We start from the raw sequence: 22,162 nt of genomic DNA, 5'->3' as shown, positions 1-22,162 counted from the left end.
CTCGTGTGTGGGGTGGGGGAGAGGAGGGTGCGTCCCCGTGCGTGCGTGCGTGGTCTGGGTGTCTCTGCGTGGTGTGTGTGTGTGTGTGTGTGTGTGTTAGATGCCGTGCCTGGTGTAGGTGGGGAAGAGCAAGCCCTCACGCACAGAGCCCCATCACACACTGGGGCCGGGCCGAGGGGGTCAATCTGCTCGGCCTGATTGCGTTGGGCATACATTGCAGAAGGTGGGTTTTCCAAGGCAGAGCAGAGGGTCCCGGCACCTGAGGTTGTCCACGGGGAGAATGTCTGTTCCACGGGGGCAAGCGGTCCCTTCCGTCGTGCCCAAGCCCATGTGACCCCGAAGGCCAGGTGGCCCCGGTCCTTGAGCTGACTGAGGAGTGCTTTGAGACCCGGAGGGTGGCACAGGCGACTGGGCGCCAGCGGCGGCACTCCCTCCCTTTGAGCGGGACGGGGAGCTGCCGCTGGCATCCGGAGCTCTGGCGGCCTGCGCCCTCTGTCCCTGTGACCGCAGGCTCTGCCGTGGGAGGCGGGATCCCACGTAGAGGTCGCGCGCTGGCTGCCCTGTCTTGGGTTGAGCGACGGAGCGCGACGTGGAGCAGCACCCGACTGAGGCTCCCTGCTTCTCTGTCCCCTGGCGTCTTGCCCTGGACCCAGTGCACCATCTTGTGGCGAGCCCAGGTGTGGCGCGTCCCGCTGTGGGGCCCGCTGGGGTGCAGGACCCACTTTCTCATGGCTTCCGCACGTCCCTCCCCGCCCGCCTGGAGGGCAGTTGGGGAGCGGTCCCCAACGTGGCCTGGGACCAACCTCGCTGGTGACCCGTGTCGTGGGCGCGTGCCCCAGGAGAGTGTGGGGAGGGGAGAGGATTCGGGGACGTAGCTGTGAGGATTCGGTGTGCGTGGGTCTGGCGGGTGGCCCGGACGGGGTCGGGGTCGTGGTCACGGTGGGTCGTTGTGGTGGTGGTGTTGGTGGTGCTGGGGGTGGTGGTGGTGGTGGGGGGGTGGTGGCGAAGTCCCCGAAGACAAAAGGAGCAGCGAGGGAGGGAGGAGCAAAAGCCTACAGCACCCGGTATTCCCAGGCGGTCCCCCATCCAAGTACTAACCAGGCCCGACCCTGCTTAGCTTCCGAGATCAGACGAGATCGGGCGCGTTCAGGGTGGTATGGCCGTAGACGCAAGCCGCCGCCTCCGGGAGCCCCAAGAGCCTGCCGAGGGCCCCGGCGTGCGTCTCCACGCTGCTCTCCTGGCACGGCTGGGAGTCCGGGTGGGGGCTGGCAGCCCGGGGCCAGCGGCCAGAGGCCCCGCGCGCCTGCTCGGGCAGACGGTCTCGCCCAGGTGGCCGCTGGGTGGCTTTCTTCCCGAGGTGTCCTGCTGCCAGGACGAGGGTCAAGTTTTCTCGGGGGAAAATTTCTCAGTGCTCTCGGGCGCTTGTTCTTCTGGGAATGTCCACTGCTGTGGCCAAGGCGGGGGACGCACAGCTCGGGCCAGGGCAAGCAGCCGCCCTCCTCCGTCGCCTCCTGGAGCCGTATCCTTGGGAGGGTGCGTGGCTCCCAGCGGAGGTCTCGGGGACCCTTCCGGCCCTCTTCGTCCGGAAAGCGCCACTGCCCCTCCAGCCCATCAGGAAAACGGCAGCCGCGCCCTTCGCCGACCCGCTCCGCCCTCCTCCACACTCAGGGCCTGGGGCTGCGGGGCTGAATCGTGAGGCTTTCCAGCCCAGGACTTCACCTCTGGCCCCTTTCACACCCGGGATCTTGGGAAGAAGAAACAAAACCAAACACAGCCAAAGCCATCTCCTCCGACCCGGGGCCCCTCCACATCCCTTCCGATCCCGGGTTCCTGCCGGCCTCCCGGGGCGTTTCTCCCAGGCAGGTCTTCGCGGCCACTACACGGGGCTGAGCACTCGAGTCCTCGGGCGTCACGGGGCCCGCGGCCACGCCAAGCACGCACGACTCCCGGGTCTCGTCTGCTCCTGGGTGCCCTGGGCCTCTTCCCTGTGCCGCTGCTGGGTCTTGTGCCCCTGCTTGGCCTCCTTCAGACCCGGCCCCGTGCTACGCGGCCACGTGCTACAGGATCGTGCCAGCAGAACTGGCCCTGGCTGAGCCCCGTACCCACCCTCCTGCCATCCCTGGCCCTGCTAGCAAATGGCAGAGATCCTCTGGCCTCCGAACCCAGACAAAAATCCTGATGCAGTTGGCCGAGGGGCCGCAAACCAAGGCTTCGCTTGTTCCCGCTCAGGCCCCAGCCATACCCTCTTGTCCTTCGGCTGCTCGTGTGTGGGGTGGGGGAGAGGAGGGTGCGTCCCCGTGCGTGCGTGCGTGGTCTGGGTGTCTCTGCGTGGTGTGTGTGTGTGTGTGTGTGTGTGTTAGATGCCGTGCCTGGTGTAGGTGGGGAAGAGCAAGCCCTCACGCACAGAGCCCCATCACACACTGGGGCCGGGCCGAGGGGGTCAATCTGCTCGGCCTGATTGCGTTGGGCATACATTGCAGAAGGTGGGTTTTCCAAGGCAGAGCAGAGGGTCCCGGCACCTGAGGTTGTCCACGGGGAGAATGTCTGTTCCACGGGGGCAAGCGGTCCCTTCCGTCGTGCCCAAGCCCATGTGACCCCGAAGGCCAGGTGGCCCCGGTCCTTGAGCTGACTGAGGAGTGCTTTGAGACCCGGAGGGTGGCACAGGCGACTGGGCGCCAGCGGCGGCACTCCCTCCCTTTGAGCGGGACGGGGAGCTGCCGCTGGCATCCGGAGCTCTGGCGGCCTGCGCCCTCTGTCCCTGTGACCGCAGGCTCTGCCGTGGGAGGCGGGATCCCACGTAGAGGTCGCGCGCTGGCTGCCCTGTCTTGGGTTGAGCGACGGAGCGCGACGTGGAGCAGCACCCGACTGAGGCTCCCTGCTTCTCTGTCCCCTGGCGTCTTGCCCTGGACCCAGTGCACCATCTTGTGGCGAGCCCAGGTGTGGCGCGTCCCGCTGTGGGGCCCGCTGGGGTGCAGGACCCACTTTCTCATGGCTTCCGCACGTCCCTCCCCGCCCGCCTGGAGGGCAGTTGGGGAGCGGTCCCCAACGTGGCCTGGGACCAACCTCGCTGGTGACCCGTGTCGTGGGCGCGTGCCCCAGGAGAGTGTGGGGAGGGGAGAGGATTCGGGGACGTAGCTGTGAGGATTCGGTGTGCGTGGGTCTGGCGGGTGGCCCGGACGGGGTCGGGGTCGTGGTCACGGTGGGTCGTTGTGGTGGTGGTGTTGGTGGTGCTGGGGGTGGTGGTGGTGGTGGGGGGGTGGTGGCGAAGTCCCCGAAGACAAAAGGAGCAGCGAGGGAGGGAGGAGCAAAAGCCTACAGCACCCGGTATTCCCAGGCGGTCCCCCATCCAAGTACTAACCAGGCCCGACCCTGCTTAGCTTCCGAGATCAGACGAGATCGGGCGCGTTCAGGGTGGTATGGCCGTAGACGCAAGCCGCCGCCTCCGGGAGCCCCAAGAGCCTGCCGAGGGCCCCGGCGTGCGTCTCCACGCTGCTCTCCTGGCACGGCTGGGAGTCCGGGTGGGGGCTGGCAGCCCGGGGCCAGCGGCCAGAGGCCCCGCGCGCCTGCTCGGGCAGACGGTCTCGCCCAGGTGGCCGCTGGGTGGCTTTCTTCCCGAGGTGTCCTGCTGCCAGGACGAGGGTCAAGTTTTCTCGGGGGAAAATTTCTCAGTGCTCTCGGGCGCTTGTTCTTCTGGGAATGTCCACTGCTGTGGCCAAGGCGGGGGACGCACAGCTCGGGCCAGGGCAAGCAGCCGCCCTCCTCCGTCGCCTCCTGGAGCCGTATCCTTGGGTGGGTGCGTGGCTCCCAGCGGAGGTCTCGGGGACCCTTCCGGTCCTCTTCGTCCGGAAAGCGCCACTGCCCCTCCAGCCCATCAGGAAAACGGCAGCCGCGCCCTTCGCCGACCCGCTCCGCCCTCCTCCACACTCAGGGCCTGGGGCTGCGGGGCTGAATCGTGAGGCTTTCCAGCCCAGGACTTCACCTCTGGCCCCTTTCACACCCGGGATCTTGGGAAGAAGAAACAAAACCAAACACAGCCAAAGCCATCTCCTCCGACCCGGGGCCCCTCCACATCCCTTCCGATCCCGGGTTCCTGCCGGCCTCCCGGGGCGTTTCTCCCAGGCAGGCCTTCGCGGCCACCACACGGGGCTGAGCACTCGAGTCCTCGGGCGTCACGGGGCCCGCGGCCACGCCAAGCACGCACGACTCCCGGGTCTCGTCTGCTCCTGGGTGCCCTGGGCCTCTTCCCTGTGCCGCTGCTGGGTCTTGTGCCCCTGCTTGGCCTCCTTCAGACCCGACCCCGTGCTACGCGGCCACGTGCTACAGGATCGTGCCAGCAGAACTGGCCCTGGCTGAGCCCCGTACCCACCCTCCTGCCATCCCTGGCCCTGCTAGCAAATGGCAGAGATCCTCTGGCCTCCGAGCCCAGACAAAAATCCTGATGCAGTTGGCCGAGGGGCCGCAAACCAAGGCTTCGCTTGTTCCCGCTCAGGCCCCAGCCATACCCTCTTGTCCTTCGGCTGCTCGTGTGTGGGGTGGGGGAGAGGAGGGTGCGTCCCCGTGCGTGCGTGCGTGGTCTGGGTGTCTCTGCGTGGTGTGTGTGTGTGTGTGTGTGTGTGTGTTAGATGCCGTGCCTGGTGTAGGTGGGGAAGAGCAAGCCCTCACGCACAGAGCCCCATCACACACTGGGGCCGGGCCGAGGGGGTCAATCTGCTCGGCCTGATTGCGTTGGGCATACATTGCAGAAGGTGGGTTTTCCAAGGCGGAGCAGAGGGTCCCGGCACCTGAGGTTGTCCACGGGGAGAATGTCTGTTCCACGGGGGCAAGCGGTCCCTTCCGTCGTGCCCAAGCCCATGTGACCCCGAAGGCCAGGTGGCCCCGGTCCTTGAGCTGACTGAGGAGTGCTTTGAGACCCGGAGGGTGGCACAGGCGACTGGGCGCCAGCGGCGGCCCTCCCTCCCTTTGAGCGGGACTGGGAGCTGCCGCTGGCATCCGGAGCTCTGGCGGCCTGCGCCCTCTGTCCCTGTGACCGCAGGCTCTGCCGTGGGAGGCGGGATCCCACGTAGAGGTCCCGCGCTGGCTGCCCTGTCTTGGGTTGAGCGACGGAGCGCGACGTGGAGCAGCACCCGACTGAGGCTCCCTGCTTCTCTGTCCCCTGGCGTCTTGCCCTGGACCCAGTGCACCACCTTGTGGCGAGCCCAGGTGTGGCGCGTCCCGCTGTGGGGCCCGCTGGGGTGCAGGACCCACTTTCTCATGGCTTCCGCACGTCCCTCCCCGCCCGCCTGGAGGGCAGTTGGGGAGCGGTCCCCAACGTGGCCTGGGACCAACCTCGCTGGTGACCCGTGTCGCGGGCGCGTGCCCCAGGAGAGTGTGGGGAGGGGAGAGGCTTCGGGGACGTAGCTGTGAGGATTCGGTGTGCGTGGGTCTGGCGGGTGGCCCGGACGGGGTCGGGGTCGTGGTCACGGTGGGTCGTTGTGGTGGTGGTGGTGGTGGTGGTGCTGGGGGTGGTGGTGGTGGTGGGGGGGTGGTGGCGAAGTCCCCGAAGACAAAAGGAGCAGCGAGGGAGGGAGGAGCAAAAGCCTACAGCACCCGGTATTCCCAGGCGGTCCCCCATCCAAGTACTAACCACGCCCGACCCTGCTTAGCTTCCGAGATCAGACGAGATCGGGCGCGTTCAGGGTGGTATGGCCGTAGACGCTAGCCGCCGCCTCCGGGAGCCCCAAGAGCCTGCCGAGGGCCCCGGCGTGCATCTCCACGCTGCTCTCTTGGCAAGGCTGGGAGTCCGGGTGGGGTCTGGCAGCCCGGGGCCAGCGGCCAGAGGCCCCGCGCGCCTGCTCGGGCAGCCGGTCTCGCCCAGGTGGCCGCTGGGTGGCTTTCTTCCCGAGGTGTCCTGCTGCCAGGACGAGGGTCAAGTTTTCTCGGGGGAAAATTTCTCAGTGCTCTCGGGCGCTTGTTCTTCTGGGAATGTCCACTGCTGTGGCCAAGGCGGGGGACGCACAGCTCGGGCCAGGGCAAGCAGCCGCCCTCCTCCGTCGCCTCCTGGAGCCGTATCCTTGGGAGGGTGCGTGGCTCCCAGCGGAGGTCTCGGGGACCCTTCCGGCCCTCTTCGTCCGGAAAGCGCCACTGCCCCTCCAGCCCATCAGGAAAACGGCAGCCGCGCCCTTCGCCGACCCGCTCCGCCCTCCTCCACACTCAGGGCCTGGGGCTGCGGGGCTGAATCGTGAGGCTTTCCAGCCCAGGACTTCACCTCTGGCCCCTTTCACACCCGGGATCTTGGGAAGAAGAAACAAAACCAAACACAGCCAAAGCCATCTCCTCCGACCCGGGGCCCCTCCACATCCCTTCCGATCCCGGGTTCCTGCCGGCCTCCCGGGGCGTTTCTCCCAGGCAGGCCTTCGCGGCCACTACACGGGGCTGAGCACTCGAGTCCTCGGGCGTCACGGGGCCCGCGGCCACGCCAAGCACGCACGACTCCCGGGTCTCGTCTGCTCCTGGGTGCCCTGGGCCTCTTCCCTGTGCCGCTGCTGGGTCTTGTGCCCCTGCTTGCCCTCCTTCAGACCCGGCCCCGTGCTACGTGGCCACGTGCTACAGGATCGTGCCAGCAGAACTGGCCCTGGCTGAGCCCCGTACCCACCCTCCTGCCATCCCTGGCCCTGCTAGCAAATGGCAGAGATCCTCTGGCCTCCGAGCCCAGACAAAAATCCTGATGCAGTTGGCCGAGGGGCCGCAAACCAAGGCTTCGCTTGTTCCCGCTCAGGCCCCAGCCATACCCTCTTGTCCTTCGGCTGCTAGTGTGTGGGGTGGGGGAGAGGAGGGTGCGTCCCCGTGCATGCGTGCGTGGTCTGGGTGTCTCTGCGTGGTGTGTGTGTGTGTGTGTGTGTGTGTTAGATGCCGTGCCTGGTGTAGGTGGGGAAGAGCAAGCCCTCACGCACAGAGCCCCATCACACACTGGGGCCGGGCCGAGGGGGTCAATCTGCTCGGCCTGATTGCGTTGGGCATACATTGCAGAAGGTGGGTTTTCCAAGGCGGAGCAGAGGGTCCCGGCACCTGAGGTTGTCCACGGGGAGAATGTCTGTTCCACGGGGGCAAGCGGTCCCTTCCGTCGTGCCCAAGCCCATGTGACCCCGAAGGCCAGGTGGCCCCGGTCCTTGAGCTGACTGAGGAGTGCTTTGAGACCCGGAGGGTGGCACAGGCGACTGGGCGCCAGCGGCGGCCCTCCCTCCCTTTGAGCGGGACTGGGAGCTGCCGCTGGCATCCGGAGCTCTGGCGGCCTGCGCCCTCTGTCCCTGTGACCGCAGGCTCTGCCGTGGGAGGCGGGATCCCACGTAGAGGTCCCGCGCTGGCTGCCCTGTCTTGGGTTGAGCGACGGAGCGCGACGTGGAGCAGCACCCGACTGAGGCTCCCTGCTTCTCTGTCCCCTGGCGTCTTGCCCTGGACCCAGTGCACCACCTTGTGGCGAGCCCAGGTGTGGCTTGTCCCGCTGTGGGGCCCGCTGGGGTGCAGGACCCACTTTCTCATGGCTTCCGCACGTCCCTCCCCGCCCGCCTGGAGGGCAGTTGGGGAGCGGTCCCCAACGTGGCCTGGGACCAACCTCGCTGGTGACCCGTGTCGCGGGCGCGCGCCCCAGGAGAGTGTGGGGAGGGGAGAGGATTCGGGGACGTAGCTGTGAGGATTCGGTGTGCGTGGGTCTGGCGGGTGGCCCGGACGGGGTCGGGGTCGTGGTCACGGTGGGTCGTTGTGGTGGTGGTGGTGGTGGTGCTGGGGGTGGTGGTGGTGGTGGGGGGGTGGTGGCGAAGTCCCCGAAGACAAAAGGAGCAGCGAGGGAGGGAGGAGCAAAAGCCTACAGCACCCGGTATTCCCAGGCGGTCTCCCATCCAAGTACTAACCAGGCCCGACCCTGCTTAGCTTCCGAGATCAGACGAGATCGGGCGCGTTCAGGGTGGTATGGCCGTAGACGCTAGCCGCCGCCTCCGGGAGCCCCAAGAGCCTGCCGAGGGCCCCGGCGTGCGTCTCCACGCTGCTCTCCTGGCACGGCTGGGAGTCCGGGTGGGGGCTGGCAGCCCGGGGCCAGCGGCCAGAGGCCCCGCGCGCCTGCTCGGGCAGCCGGTCTCGCCCAGGTGGCCGCTGGGTGGCTTTCTTCCCGAGGTGTCCTGCTGCCAGGACGAGGGTCAAGTTTTCTCGGGGGAAAATTTCTCAGTGCTCTCGGGCGCTTGTTCTTCTGGGAATGTCCACTGCTGTGGCCAAGGCGGGGGACGCACAGCTCGGGCCAGGGCAAGCAGCCGCCCTCCTCCGTCGCCTCCTGGAGCCGTATCCTTGGGTGGGTGCGTGGCTCCCAGCGGAGGTCTCGGGGACCCTTCCGGTCCTCTTCGTCTGGAAAGCGCCACTGCCCCTCCAGCCCATCAGGAAAACGGCAGCCGCGCCCTTCGCCGACCCGCTCCGCCCTCCTCCACACTCAGGGCCTGGGGCTGCGGGGCTGAATCGTGAGGCTTTCCAGCCCAGGACTTCACCTCTGGCCCCTTTCACACACGGGATCTTGGGAAGAAGAAACAAAACCAAACACAGCCAAAGCCATCTCCTCCGACCCGGGGCCCCTCCACATCCCTTCCGATCCCAGGTTCCTGCGGCCTCCCGGGGCGTTTCTCCCAGGCAGGCCTTCGCGGCCACTACACGGGGCTGAGCACTCGAGTCCTCGGGCGTCACGGGGCCCGCGGCCACGCCAAGCACGCACGACTCCCGGGTCTCGTCTGCTCCTGGGTGCCCTGGGCCTCTTCCCTGTGCCGCTGCTGGGTCTTGTGCCCCTGCTTGGCCTCCTTCAGACCCGGCCCCGTGCTACGCGGCCACGTGCTACAGGATCGTGCCAGCAGAACTGGCCCTGGCTGAGCCCCGTACCCACCCTCCTGCCATCCCTGGCCCTGCTAGCAAATGGCAGAGATCCTCTGGCCTCCGAACCCAGACAAAAATCCTGATGCAGTTGGCCGAGGGGCCGCAAACCAAGGCTTCGCTTGTTCCCGCTCAGGCCCCAGCCATACCCTCTTGTCCTTCGGCTGCTCGTGTGTGGGGTGGGGGAGAGGAGGGTGCGTCCCCGTGCGTGCGTGCGTGGTCTGGGTGTCTCTGCGTGGTGTGTGTGTGTGTGTGTGTGTGTGTGTGTGTGTGTGTGTGTTAGATGCCGTTCCTGGTGTAGGTGGGGAAGAGCAAGCCCTCACGCACAGAGCCCCATCACACACTGGGGCCGGGCCGAGGGGGTCAATCTGCTCGGCCTGATTGCGTTGGGCATACATTGCAGAAGGTGGGTTTTCCAAGGCGGAGCAGAGGGTCCCGGCACCTGAGGTTGTCCACGGGGAGAATGTCTGTTCCACGGGGGCAAGCGGTCCCTTCCGTCGTGCCCAAGCCCATGTGACCCCGAAGGCCAGGTGGCCCCGGTCCTTGAGCTGACTGAGGAGTGCTTTGAGACCCGGAGGGTGGCACAGGCGACTGGGCGCCAGCGGCGGCCCTCCCTCCCTTTGAGCGGGATGGGGAGCTGCCGCTGGCATCCGGAGCTCTGGCGGCCTGCGCCCTCTGTCCCTGTGACCGCAGGCTCTGCCGTGGGAGGCGGGATCCCACGTAGAGGTCGCACGCTGGCTGCCCTGTCTTGGGTTGAGCGACGGAGCGCGACGTGGAGCAGCACCCGACTGAGGCTCCCTGCTTCTCTGTCCCCTGGCGTCTTGCCCTGGACCCAGTGCACCACCTTGTGGCGAGCCCAGGTGTGGCGCGTCCCGCTGTGGGGCCCGCTGGGGTGCAGGACCCACTTTCTCATGGCTTCCGCACGTCCCTCCCCGCCCGCCTGGAGGGCAGTTGGGGAGCGGTCCCCAACGTGGCCTGGGACCAACCTCGCTGGTGACCCGTGTCGCGGGCGCGCGCCACAGGAGAGTGTGGGGAGGGGAGAGGATTCGGGGACGTAGCTGTGAGGATTCGGTGTGCGTGGGTCTGGCGGGTGGCCCGGACGGGGTCGGGGTCGTGGTCACGGTGGGTCGTTGTGGTGGTGGTGGTGGTGGTGGTGCTGGGGGTGGTGGTGGTGGTGGGGGGGTGGTGGCGAAGTCCCCGAAGACAAAAGGAGCAGCGAGGGAGGGAGGAGCAAAAGCCTACAGCACCCGGTATTCCCAGGCGGTCTCCCATCCAAGTACTAACCAGGCCCGACCCTGCTTAGCTTCCGAGATCAGACGAGATCGGGCGCGTTCAGGGTGGTATGGCCGTAGACGCTAGCCGCCGCCTCCGGGAGCCCCAAGAGCCTGCCGAGGGCCCCGGCGTGCGTCTCCACGCTGCTCTCCTGGCACGGCTGGGAGTCCGGGTGGGGGCTGGCAGCCCGGGGCCAGCGGCCAGAAGGCCCGCGCGCCTACTCGGGCAGCCGGTCTCGCCCAGGTGGCCGCTGGGTGGCTTTCTTCCCGAGGTGTCCTGCTGCCAGGACGAAGGTCAAGTTTTCTCGGGGGAAAATTTCTCAGTGCTCTCGGGCGCTTGTTCTTCTGGGAATGTCCACTGCTGTGGCCAAGGCGGGGGACGCACAGCTCGGGCCAGGGCAAGCAGCCGCCCTCCTCCGTCGCCTCCTGGAGCCGTATCCTTGGATGGGTGCGTGGCTCCCAGCGGAGGTCTCGGGGACCCTTCCGGTCCTCTTCGTCCGGAAAGCGCCAATGCCCCTCCAGCCCATCAGGAAAACGGCAGCCGCGCCCTTCGCCGAACCGCTCCGCCCTCCTCCACACTCAGGGCCTGGGGCTGCGGGGCTGAATCGTGAGGCTTTCCAGCCCAGGACTTCACCTCTGGCCCCTTTCACACACGGGATCTTGGGAAGAAGAAACAAAACCAAACACAGCCAAAGCCATCTCCTCCGACCCGGGGCCCCTCCACATCCCTTCCGATCCCAGGTTCCTGCGGCCTCCCGGGGCGTTTCTCCCAGGCAGGCCTTCGCGGCCACTACACGGGGCTGAGCACTCGAGTCCTCGGGCGTCACGGGGCCCGCGGCCACGCCAAGCACGCACGACTCCCGGGTCTCGTCTGCTCCTGGGTGCCCTGGGCCTCTTCCCTGTGCCGCTGCTGGGTCTTGTGCCCCTGCTTGGCCTCCTTCAGACCCGGCCCCGTGCTACGCGGCCACGTGCTACAGGATCGTGCCAGCAGAACTGGCCCTGGCTGAGCCCCGTACCCACCCTCCTGCCATCCCTGGCCCTGCTAGCAAATGGCAGAGATCCTCTGGCCTCCGAACCCAGACAAAAATCCTGATGCAGTTGGCCGAGGGGCCGCAAACCAAGGCTTCGCTTGTTCCCGCTCAGGCCCCAGCCATACCCTCTTGTCCTTCGGCTGCTCGTGTGTGGGGTGGGGGAGAGGAGGGTGCGTCCCCGTGCGTGCGTGCGTGGTCTGGGTGTCTCTGCGTGGTGTGTGTGTGTGTGTGTGTGTGTGTGTGTGTGTGTGTGTGTTAGATGCCGTTCCTGGTGTAGGTGGGGAAGAGCAAGCCCTCACGCACAGAGCCCCATCACACACTGGGGCCGGGCCGAGGGGGTCAATCTGCTCGGCCTGATTGCGTTGGGCATACATTGCAGAAGGTGGGTTTTCCAAGGCGGAGCAGAGGGTCCCGGCACCTGAGGTTGTCCACGGGGAGAATGTCTGTTCCACGGGGGCAAGCGGTCCCTTCCGTCGTGCCCAAGCCCATGTGACCCCGAAGGCCAGGTGGCCCCGGTCCTTGAGCTGACTGAGGAGTGCTTTGAGACCCGGAGGGTGGCACAGGCGACTGGGCGCCAGCGGCGGCCCTCCCTCCCTTTGAGCGGGATGGGGAGCTGCCGCTGGCATCCGGAGCTCTGGCGGCCTGCGCCCTCTGTCCCTGTGACCGCAGGCTCTGCCGTGGGAGGCGGGATCCCACGTAGAGGTCGCACGCTGGCTGCCCTGTCTTGGGTTGAGCGACGGAGCGCGACGTGGAGCAGCACCCGACTGAGGCTCCCTGCTTCTCTGTCCCCTGGCGTCTTGCCCTGGACCCAGTGCACCACCTTGTGGCGAGCCCAGGTGTGGCGCGTCCCGCTGTGGGGCCCGCTGGGGTGCAGGACCCACTTTCTCATGGCTTCCGCACGTCCCTCCCCGCCCGCCTGGAGGGCAGTTGGGGAGCGGTCCCCAACGTGGCCTGGGACCAACCTCGCTGGTGACCCGTGTCGCGGGCGCGCGCCACAGGAGAGTGTGGGGAGGGGAGAGGATTCGGGGACGTAGCTGTGAGGATTCGGTGTGCGTGGGTCTGGCGGGTGGCCCGGACGGGGTCGGGGTCGTGGTCACGGTGGGTCGTTGTGGTGGTGGTGGTGGTGGTGGTGCTGGGGGTGGTGGTGGTGGTGGGGGGGTGGTGGCGAAGTCCCCGAAGACAAAAGGAGCAGCGAGGGAGGGAGGAGCAAAAGCCTACAGCACCCGGTATTCCCAGGCGGTCTCCCATCCAAGTACTAACCAGGCCCGACCCTGCTTAGCTTCCGAGATCAGACGAGATCGGGCGCGTTCAGGGTGGTATGGCCGTAGACGCTAGCCGCCGCCTCCGGGAGCCCCAAGAGCCTGCCGAGGGCCCCGGCGTGCGTCTCCACGCTGCTCTCCTGGCACGGCTGGGAGTCCGGGTGGGGGCTGGCAGCCCGGGGCCAGCGGCCAGAAGGCCCGCGCGCCTACTCGGGCAGCCGGTCTCGCCCAGGTGGCCGCTGGGTGGCTTTCTTCCCGAGGTGTCCTGCTGCCAGGACGAAGGTCAAGTTTTCTCGGGGGAAAATTTCTCAGTGCTCTCGGGCGCTTGTTCTTCTGGGAATGTCCACTGCTGTGGCCAAGGCGGGGGACGCACAGCTCGGGCCAGGGCAAGCAGCCGCCCTCCTCCGTCGCCTCCTGGAGCCGTATCCTTGGATGGGTGCGTGGCTCCCAGCGGAGGTCTCGGGGACCCTTCCGGTCCTCTTCGTCCGGAAAGCGCCAATGCCCCTCCAGCCCATCAGGAAAACGGCAGCCGCGCCCTTCGCCGACCCGCTCCGCCCTCCTCCACACTCAGGGCCTGGGGCTGCGGGGCTGAATCGTGAGGCTTTCCAGCCCAGGACTTCACCTCTGGCCCCTTTCACACCCGGGATCTTGGGAAGAAGAAACAAAACCAAACACAGCCAAAGCCATCTCCTCCGACCCGGGGCCCCTCCACATCCCTTCCGATCCCGGGTTCCTGCCGGCCTCCCGGGGCGTTTCTCCCAGGCAGGTCTTCGCGGCCACTACACGGGGCTGAGCACTCGAGTCCTCGGGCGTCACGGGGCCCGCGGCCACGCCAAGCACGCACGACTCCCGGGTCTCGTCTGCTCCTGGGTGCCCTGGGCCTCTTCCCTGTGCCGCTGCTGGGTCTTGTGCCCCTGCTTGGCCTCCTTCAGACCCGGCCCCGTGCTACGCGGCCACGTGCTACAGGATCGTGCCAGCAGAACTGGCCCTGGCTGAGCCCCGTACCCACCCTCCTGCCATCCCTTGCCCTGCTAGCAAATGGCAGAGATCCTCTGGCCTCCGAGCCCAGACAAAAATCCTGATGCAGTTGGCCGAGGGGCCGCAAACCAAGGCTTCGCTTGTTCCCGCTCAGGCCCCAGCCATACCCTCTTGTCCTTCGGCTGCTAGTGTGTGGGGTGGGGGAGAGGAGGGTGCGTCCCCGTGCGTGCGTGCGTGGTCTGGGTGTCTCTGCGTGGTGTGTGTGTGTGTGTGTGTGTGTTAGATGCCGTGCCTGGTGTAGGTGGGGAAGAGCAAGCCCTCACGCACAGAGCCCCATCACACACTGGGGCCGGGCCGAGGGGGTCAATCTGCTCGGCCTGATTGCGTTGGGCATACATTGCAGAAGGTGGGTTTTCCAAGGCGGAGCAGAGGGTCCCGGCACCTGAGGTTGTCCACGGGGAGAATGTCTGTTCCACGGGGGCAAGCGGTCCCTTCCGTCGTGCCCAAGCCCATGTGACCCCGAAGGCCAGGTGGCCCCGGTCCTTGAGCTGACTGAGGAGTGCTTTGAGACTAGGAGGGTGGCACAGGCGACTGGGCGCCAGCGGGGGCCCTCCCTCCCTTTGAGCGGGACGGGGAGCTGCCGCTGGCATCCGGAGCTCTGGCGGCCTGCGCCCTCTGTCCCTGTGACCGCAGGCTCTGCCGTGGGAGGCGGGATCCCACGTAGAGGTCGCGCGCTGGCTGCCCTGTCTTGGGTTGAGCGACGGAGCGCGACGTGGAGCAGCACCCGACTGAGGCTCCCTGCTTCTCTGTCCCCTGGCGTCTTGCCCTGGACCCAGTGCACCACCTTGTGGCGAGCCCAGGTGTGGCACGTCCCGCTGTGGGGCCCGTTGGGGTGCAGGACCCACTTTCTCATGGCTTCCGCACGTCCCTCCCCGCCCGCCTGGAGGGCAGTTGGGGAGCGGTCCCCAACGTGGCCTGGGACCAACCTCGCTGGTGACCCGTGTCACGGGCGCGCGCCCCAGGAGAGTGTGGGGAGGGGAGAGGATTCGGGGACGTAGCTGTGAGGATTCGGTGTGCGTGGTTCTGGCGGGTGGCCCGGACGGGGTCGGGGTCATGGTCACGGTGGGTCGTTGTGGTGGTGGTGGTGGTGGTGGTGCTGGGGGTGGTGGTGGTGGTGGGGGGGGTGGTGGCGAAGTCCCCGAAGACAAAAGGAGCAGCGAGGGAGGGAGGAGCAAAAGCCTACAGCACCCGGTATTCCCAGGCGGTCCCCCGTCCAAGTACTAACCAGGCCCGACCCTGCTTAGCTTCCGAGATCAGACGAGATCGTGCGCGTTCAGGGTGGTATGGCCGTAGACGCTAGCCGCCGCCTCCGGGAGCCCCAAGAGCTTGCTGAGGGCCCCGGCGTGCGTCTCCACGCTGCTCTCCTGGCACGGCTGGGAGTCCGGGTGGGGGCTGGCAGCCCGGGGCCAGCGGCCAGAGGCCCCGCGCGCCTGCTCGGGCAGCCGGTCTCGCCCAGGTGGCCGCTGGGTGGCTTTCTTCCCGAGGTGTCCTGCTGCCAGGACGAGGGTCAAGTTTTCTCGGGGGAAAATTTCTCAGTGCTCTCGGGCGCTTGTTCTTCTGGGAATGTCCACTGCTGTGGCCAAGGCGGGGGACGCACAGCTCGGGCCAGGGCAAGCAGCCGCCCTCCTCCGTCGCCTCCTGGAGCCGTATCCTTGGGTGGGTGCGTGGCTCCCAGCGGAGGTCTCGGGGACCCTTCCGGTCCTCTTCGTCCGGAAAGCGCCACTGCCCCTCCAGCCCATCAGGAAAACGGCAGCCGCGCCCTTCGCCGACCCGCTCCGCCCTCCTCCACACTCAGGGCCTGGGGCTGCGGGGCTGAATCGTGAGGCTTTCCAGCCCAGGACTTCACCTCTGGCCCCTTTCACACCCGGGATCTTGGGAAGAAGAAACAAAACCAAACACAGCCAAAGCCATCTCCTCCGACCCACGGCCCCTCCACATCCCTTCCGATCCCGGGTTCCTGCCGGCCTCCCGGGGCGTTTCTCCCAGGCAGGTCTTCGCTGCCACTACACGGGGCTGAGCACTCGAGTCCTCGGGCGTCACAGGGCCCGCGGCCACGCCAAGCACGCACGACTCCCGGGTCTCGTCTGCTCCTGGGTGCCCTGGGCCTCTTCCCTGTGCCGCTGCTGGGTCTTGTGCCCCTGCTTGGCCTCCTTCAGACCCGGCCCCGTGCTACGCGGCCACGTGCTACAGGATCGTGCCAGCAGAACTGGCCCTGGCTGAGCCCCGTACCCACCCTCCTGCCATCCCTGGCCCTGCTAGCAAATGGCAGAGATCCTCTGGCCTCCGAGCCCAGACAAAAATCCTGATGCAGTTGGCCGAGGGGCCGCAAACCAAGGCTTCGCTTGTTCCCGCTCAGGCCCCAGCCATACCCTCTTGTCCTTCGGCTGCTCGTGTGTGGGGTGGGGGAGAGGAGGGTGCGTCCCCGTGCGTGCGTGCGTGGTCTGGGTGTCTCTGCGTGGTGTGTGTGTGTGTGTGTGTGTGTGTGTTAGATGCCGTGCCTGGTGTAGGTGGGGAAGAGCAAGCCCTCACGCACAGAGCCCCATCACACACTGGGGCCGGGCCGAGGGGGTCAATCTGCTCGGCCTGATTGCGTTGGGCATACATTGCAGAAGGTGGGTTTTCCAAGGCAGAGCTGAGGGTCCCGGCACCTGAGGTTGTCCACGGGGAGAATGTCTGTTCCACGGGGGCAAGCGGTCCCTTCCGTCGTGCCCAAGCCCATGTGACCCCGAAGGCCAGGTGGCCCCGGTCCTTGAGCTGACTGAGGAGTGCTTTGAGACCCGGAGGGTGGCACAGGCGACTGGGCGCCAGCGGCGGCACTCCCTCCCTTTGAGCGGGACGGGGAGCTGCCGCTGGCATCCGGAGCTCTGGCGGCCTGCGCCCTCTGTCCCTGTGACCGCAGGCTCTGCCGTGGGAGGCGGGATCCCACGTAGAGGTCGCGCGCTGGCTGCCCTGTCTTGGGTTGAGCGACGGAGCGCGACGTGGAGCAGCACCCGACTGAGGCTCCCTGCTTCTCTGTCCCCTGGCGTCTTGCCCTGGACCCAGTGCACCACCTTGTGGCGAGCCCAGGTGTGGCGCGTCCCGCTGTGGGGCCCGCTGGGGTGCAGGACCCACTTTCTCATGGCTTCCGCACGTCCCTCCCCGCCCGCCTGGAGGGCAGTTGGGGAGCGGTCCCCAACATGGCCTGGGACCAACCTCGCTGGTGACCCGTGTCGCGGGCGCGCGCCCCAGGAGAGTGTGGGGAGGGGAGAGGATTCGGGGACGTAGCTGTGAGGATTCGGTGTGCGTGGGTCTGGCGGGTGGCCCGGACGGGGTCGGGGTCGTGGTCACGGTGGGTCGTTGTGGTGGTGGTGTTGGTGGTGCTGGGGGTGGTGGTGGTGGTGGGGGGGTGGTGGCGAAGTCCCCGAAGACAAAAGGAGCAGCGAGGGAGGGAGGAGCAAAAGCCTACAGCACCCGGTATTCCCAGGCGGTCTCCCATCCAAGTACTAACCAGGCCCGACCCTGCTTAGCTTCCGAGATCAGACGAGATCGGGCGCGTTCAGGGTAGTATGGCCGTAGACGCTCGCCGCCGCCTCCGGGAGCCCCAAGAGCCTGCCGAGGGCCCCGGCGTGCGTCTCCACGCTGCTCTCCTGGCACGGCTGGGAGTCCGGGTGGGGGCTGGCAGCCCGGGGCCAGCGGCCAGAGGCCCCGCACGCCTGCTCGGGCAGCCGGTCTCGCCCAGGTGGCCGCTGGGTGGCTTTCTTCCCGAGGTGTCCTGCTGCCAGGACGAGGGTCAAGTTTTCTCGGGGGAAAATTTCTCAGTGCTCTCGGGCGCTTGTTCTTCTGGGAATGTCCACTGCTGTGGCCAAGGCGGGGGACGCACAGCACGGGCCAGGGCAAGCAGCCCCCCTCCTCCGTCGCCTCCTGGAGCCGTATCCTTGGGTGGGTGCGTGGCTCCCAGCGGAGGTCTCGGGGACCCTTCCGGTCCTCTTCGTCCGGAAAGCGCCACTGCCCCTCCAGCCCATCAGGAAAACGGCAGCCGCGCCCTTCGCCGACCCGCTCCGCCCTCCTCCACACTCAGGGCCTGGGGCTGCGGGGCTGAATCGTGAGGCTTTCCAGCCCAGGACTTCACCTCTGGCCCCTTTCACACCCGGGATCTTGGGAAGAAGAAACAAAACCAAACACAGCCAAAGCCATCTCCTCCGACCCGGGGCCCCTCCACATCCCTTCCGATCCCGGGTTCCTGCCGGCCTCCCGGGGCGTTTCTCCCAGGCAGGCCTTCGCGGCCACTACACGGGGCTGAGCACTCGAGTCCTCGGGCGTCACGGGGCCCGCGGCCACGCCAAGCACGCACGACTCCCGGGTCTCGTCTGCTCCTGGGTGCCCTGGGCCTCTTCCCTGTGCCGCTGCTGGGTCTTGTGCCCCTGCTTGGCCTCCTTCAGACCCGACCCCGTGCTACGAGGCCACGTGCTACAGGATCGTGCCAGCAGAACTGGCCCTGGCTGAGCCCCGTACCCACCCTCCTGCCATCCCTGGCCCTGCTAGCAAATGGCAGAGATCCTCTGGCCTCCGAGCCCAGACAAAAATCCTGATGCAGTTGGCCGAGGGGCCGCAAACCAAGGCTTCGCTTGTTCCCGCTCAGGCCCCAGCCATACCCTCTTGTCCTTCGGCTGCTCGTGTGTGGGGTGGGGGAGAGGAGGGTGCGTCCCCGTGCGTGCGTGCGTGGTCTGGGTGTCTCTGCGTGGTGTGTGTGTGTGTGTGTGTGTGTGTTAGATGCCGTGCCTGGTGTAGGTGGGGAAGAGCAAGCCCTCACGCACAGAGCCCCATCACACACTGGGGCCGGGCCGAGGGGGTCAATCTGCTCGGCCTGATTGCGTTGGGCATACATTGCAGAAGGTGGGTTTTCCAAGGCAGAGCAGAGGGTCCCGGCACCTGAGGTTGTCCACGGGGAGAATGTCTGTTCCACGGGGGCAAGCGGTCCCTTCCGTCGTGCCCAAGCCCATGTGACCCCGAAGGCCAGGTGGCCCCGGTCCTTGAGCTGACTGAGGAGTGCTTTGAGACCCGGAGGGTGGCACAGGCGACTGGGCGCCAGCGGCGGCACTCCCTCCCTTTGAGCGGGACGGGGAGCTGCCGCTGGCATCCGGAGCTCTGGCGGCCTGCGCCCTCTGTCCCTGTGACCGCAGGCTCTGCCGTGGGAGGCGGGATCCCACGTAGAGGTCGCGCGCTGGCTGCCCTGTCTTGGGTTGAGCGACGGAGCGCGACGTGGAGCAGCACCCGACTGAGGCTCCCTGCTTCTCTGTCCCCTGGCGTCTTGCCCTGGACCCAGTGCACCACCTTGTGGCGAGCCCAGGTGTGGCGCGTCCCGCTGTGGGGCCCGCTGGGGTGCAGGACCCACTTTCTCATGGCTTCCGCACGTCCCTCCCCGCCCGCCTGGAGGGCAGTTGGGGAGCGGTCCCCAACGTGGCCTGGGACCAACCTCGCTGGTGACCCGTGTCGTGGGCGCGTGCCCCAGGAGAGTGTGGGGAGGGGAGAGGATTCGGGGATGTAGCTGTGAGGATTCGGTGTGCGTGGGTCTGGCGGGTGGCCCGGACGGGGTCGGGGTCGTGGTCACGGTGGGTCGTTGTGGTGGTGGTGTTGGTGGTGCTGGGGGTGGTGGTGGTGGTGGGGGGGTGGTGGCGAAGTCCCCGAAGACAAAAGGAGCAGCGAGGGAGGGAGGAGCAAAAGCCTACAGCACCCGGTATTCCCAGGCGGTCCCCCATCCAAGTACTAACCAGGCCCGACCCTGCTTAGCTTCCGAGATCAGACGAGATCGGGCGCGTTCAGGGTGGTATGGCCGTAGACGCTAGCCGCTGCCTCCGGGAGCCCCAAGAGCCTGCCGAGGGCCCCGGCGTGCGTCTCCACGCTGCTCTCCTGGCACGGCTGGGAGTCCGGGTGGGGGCTGGCAGCCCGGGGCCAGCGGCCAGAGGCCCCGCGCGCCTGCTCGGGCAGCCGGTCTCGCCCAGGTGGCCGCTGGGTGGCTTTCTTCCCGAGGTGTCCTGCTGCCAGGACGAGGGTCAAGTTTTCTCGGGGGAAAATTTCTCAGTGCTCTCGGGCGCTTGTTCTTCTGGGAATGTCCACTGCTGTGGCCAAGGCGGGGGACGCACAGCTCGGGCCAGGGCAAGCAGCCGCCCTCCTCCGTCGCCTCCTGGAGCCGTATCCTTGGGTGGGTGCGTGGCTCCCAGCGGAGGTCTCGGGGACCCTTCCGGTCCTCTTCGTCCGGAAAGCGCCACTGCCCCTCCAGCCCATCAGGAAAACGGCAGCCGCGCCCTTCGCCGACCCGCTCCGCCCTCCTCCACACTCAGGGCCTGGGGCTGCGGGGCTGAATCGTGAGGCTTTCCAGCCCAGGACTTCACCTCTGGCCCCTTTCACACCCGGGATCTTGGGAAGAAGAAACAAAACCAAACACAGCCAAAGCCATCTCCTCCGACCCGGGGCCCCTCCACATCCCTTCCGATCCCGGGTTCCTGCCGGCCTCCCGGGGCGTTTCTCCCAGGCAGGCCTTCGCGGCCACTACACGGGGCTGAGCACTCGAGTCCTCGGGCGTCACGGGGCCCGCGGCCACGCCAAGCACGCACGACTCCCGGGTCTCGTCTGCTCCTGGGTGCCCTGGGCCTCTTCCCTGTGCCGCTGCTGGGTCTTGTGCCCCTGCTTGGCCTCCTTCAGACCCGACCCCGTGCTACGCGGCCACGTGCTACAGGATCGTGCCAGCAGAACTGGCCCTGGCTGAGCCCCGTACCCACCCTCCTGCCATCCCTGGCCCTGCTAGCAAATGGCAGAGATCCTCTGGCCTCCGAGCCCAGACAAAAATCCTGATGCAGTTGGCCGAGGGGCCGCAAACCAAGGCTTCGCTTGTTCCCGCTCAGGCCCCAGCCATACCCTCTTGTCCTTCGGCTGCTCGTGTGTGGGGTGGGGGAGAGGAGGGTGCGTCCCCGTGCGTGCGTGCGTGGTCTGGGTGTCTCTGCGTGGTGTGTGTGTGTGTGTGTGTGTGTGTGTTAGATGCCGTGCCTGGTGTAGGTGGGGAAGAGCAAGCCCTCACGCACAGAGCCCCATCACACACTGGGGCCGGGCCGAGGGGGTCAATCTGCTCGGCCTGATTGCGTTGGGCATACATTGCAGAAGGTGGGTTTTCCAAGGCGGAGCAGAGGGTCCCGGCACCTGAGGTTGTCCACGGGGAGAATGTCTGTTCCACGGGGGCAAGCGGTCCCTTCCGTCGTGCCCAAGCCCATGTGACCCCGAAGGCCAGGTGGCCCCGGTCCTTGAGCTGACTGAGGAGTGCTTTGAGACCCGGAGGGTGGCACAGGCGACTGGGCGCCAGCGGCGGCCCTCCCTCCCTTTGAGCGGGACTGGGAGCTGCCGCTGGCATCCGGAGCTCTGGCGGCCTGCGCCCTCTGTCCCTGTGACCGCAGGCTCTGCCGTGGGAGGCGGGATCCCACGTAGAGGTCCCGCGCTGGCTGCCCTGTCTTGGGTTGAGCGACGGAGCGCGACGTGGAGCAGCACCCGACTGAGGCTCCCTGCTTCTCTGTCCCCTGGCGTCTTGCCCTGGACCCAGTGCACCACCTTGTGGCGAGCCCAGGTGTGGCGCGTCCCGCTGTGGGGCCCGCTGGGGTGCAGGACCCACTTTCTCATGGCTTCCGCACGTCCCTCCCCGCCCGCCTGGAGGGCAGTTGGGGAGCGGTCCCCAACGTGGCCTGGGACCAACCTCGCTGGTGACCCGTGTCGCGGGCGCGTGCCCCAGGAGAGTGTGGGGAGGGGAGAGGCTTCGGGGACGTAGCTGTGAGGATTCGGTGTGCGTGGGTCTGGCGGGTGGCCCGGACGGGGTCGGGGTCGTGGTCACGGTGGGTCGTTGTGGTGGTGGTGGTGGTGGTGGTGCTGGGGGTGGTGGTGGTGGTGGGGGGGTGGTGGCGAAGTCCCCGAAGACAAAAGGAGCAGCGAGGGAGGGAGGAGCAAAAGCCTACAGCACCCGGTATTCCCAGGCGGTCCCCCATCCAAGTACTAACCACGCCCGACCCTGCTTAGCTTCCGAGATCAGACGAGATCGGGCGCGTTCAGGGTGGTATGGCCGTAGACGCTAGCCGCCGCCTCCGGGAGCCCCAAGAGCCTGCCGAGGGCCCCGGCGTGCATCTCCACGCTGCTCTCTTGGCAAGGCTGGGAGTCCGGGTGGGGGCTGGCAGCCCGGGGCCAGCGGCCAGAGGCCCCGCGCGCCTGCTCGGGCAGCCGGTCTCGCCCAGGTGGCCGCTGGGTGGCTTTCTTCCCGAGGTGTCCTGCTGCCAGGACGAGGGTCAAGTTTTCTCGGGGGAAAATTTCTCAGTGCTCTCGGGCGCTTGTTCTTCTGGGAATGTCCACTGCTGTGGCCAAGGCGGGGGACGCACAGCTCGGGCCAGGGCAAGCAGCCGCCCTCCTCCGTCGCCTCCTGGAGCCGTATCCTTGGGAGGGTGCGTGGCTCCCAGCGGAGGTCTCGGGGACCCTTCCGGCCCTCTTCGTCCGGAAAGCGCCACTGCCCCTCCAGCCCATCAGGAAAACGGCAGCCGCGCCCTTCGCCGACCCGCTCCGCCCTCCTCCACACTCAGGGCCTGGGGCTGCGGGGCTGAATCGTGAGGCTTTCCAGCCCAGGACTTCACCTCTGGCCCCTTTCACACCCGGGATCTTGGGAAGAAGAAACAAAACCAAACAC

General features: G+C 67.4%; 10 non-coding genes across 10 annotated transcripts; all 10 read right to left on the bottom strand.

Annotated features, from left to right (window-relative positions):
• Positions 1-1,049: 1,049 nt before the first annotated feature.
• Positions 1,050-1,168, bottom strand: LOC141412397 (5S ribosomal RNA). The gene has a single exon (XR_012437237.1). It is a non-coding gene; the product is annotated as a 5S ribosomal RNA (ribosomal RNA).
• A 2,141-nt stretch (positions 1,169-3,309) lies between these two features.
• Positions 3,310-3,428, bottom strand: LOC141412396 (5S ribosomal RNA). The gene has a single exon (XR_012437236.1). It is a non-coding gene; the product is annotated as a 5S ribosomal RNA (ribosomal RNA).
• A 2,146-nt stretch (positions 3,429-5,574) lies between these two features.
• On the bottom strand, positions 5,575-5,693 carry LOC141412789 (5S ribosomal RNA). Its single transcript, XR_012437631.1, has one exon. It is a non-coding gene; the product is annotated as a 5S ribosomal RNA (ribosomal RNA).
• Positions 5,694-7,834: 2,141 nt separating this feature from the next.
• LOC141412117 (5S ribosomal RNA) lies at positions 7,835-7,953 on the bottom strand. The gene has a single exon (XR_012436956.1). It is a non-coding gene; the product is annotated as a 5S ribosomal RNA (ribosomal RNA).
• A 2,159-nt stretch (positions 7,954-10,112) lies between these two features.
• On the bottom strand, positions 10,113-10,231 carry LOC141412116 (5S ribosomal RNA). The gene has a single exon (XR_012436955.1). It is a non-coding gene; the product is annotated as a 5S ribosomal RNA (ribosomal RNA).
• Positions 10,232-12,390: 2,159 nt separating this feature from the next.
• On the bottom strand, positions 12,391-12,509 carry LOC141412115 (5S ribosomal RNA). Its single transcript, XR_012436954.1, has one exon. It is a non-coding gene; the product is annotated as a 5S ribosomal RNA (ribosomal RNA).
• A 2,143-nt stretch (positions 12,510-14,652) lies between these two features.
• Positions 14,653-14,771, bottom strand: LOC141412964 (5S ribosomal RNA). The gene has a single exon (XR_012437806.1). It is a non-coding gene; the product is annotated as a 5S ribosomal RNA (ribosomal RNA).
• Positions 14,772-16,914: 2,143 nt separating this feature from the next.
• Positions 16,915-17,033, bottom strand: LOC141412599 (5S ribosomal RNA). Its single transcript, XR_012437440.1, has one exon. It is a non-coding gene; the product is annotated as a 5S ribosomal RNA (ribosomal RNA).
• A 2,141-nt stretch (positions 17,034-19,174) lies between these two features.
• On the bottom strand, positions 19,175-19,293 carry LOC141412395 (5S ribosomal RNA). Its single transcript, XR_012437235.1, has one exon. It is a non-coding gene; the product is annotated as a 5S ribosomal RNA (ribosomal RNA).
• A 2,146-nt stretch (positions 19,294-21,439) lies between these two features.
• LOC141412787 (5S ribosomal RNA) lies at positions 21,440-21,558 on the bottom strand. Its single transcript, XR_012437629.1, has one exon. It is a non-coding gene; the product is annotated as a 5S ribosomal RNA (ribosomal RNA).
• Between the last annotated feature and the right edge of the window lie 604 nt (positions 21,559-22,162).

Source organism: Castor canadensis, chromosome 10 (genome assembly GCF_047511655.1).
Source record: "Castor canadensis chromosome 10, mCasCan1.hap1v2, whole genome shotgun sequence".
Classification (NCBI taxonomy): Eukaryota; Metazoa; Chordata; class Mammalia; order Rodentia; family Castoridae; genus Castor; species Castor canadensis.
Note: the sequence above shows the minus strand (reverse complement) of the source record. Positions and strands in the feature narration are given on the sequence as shown.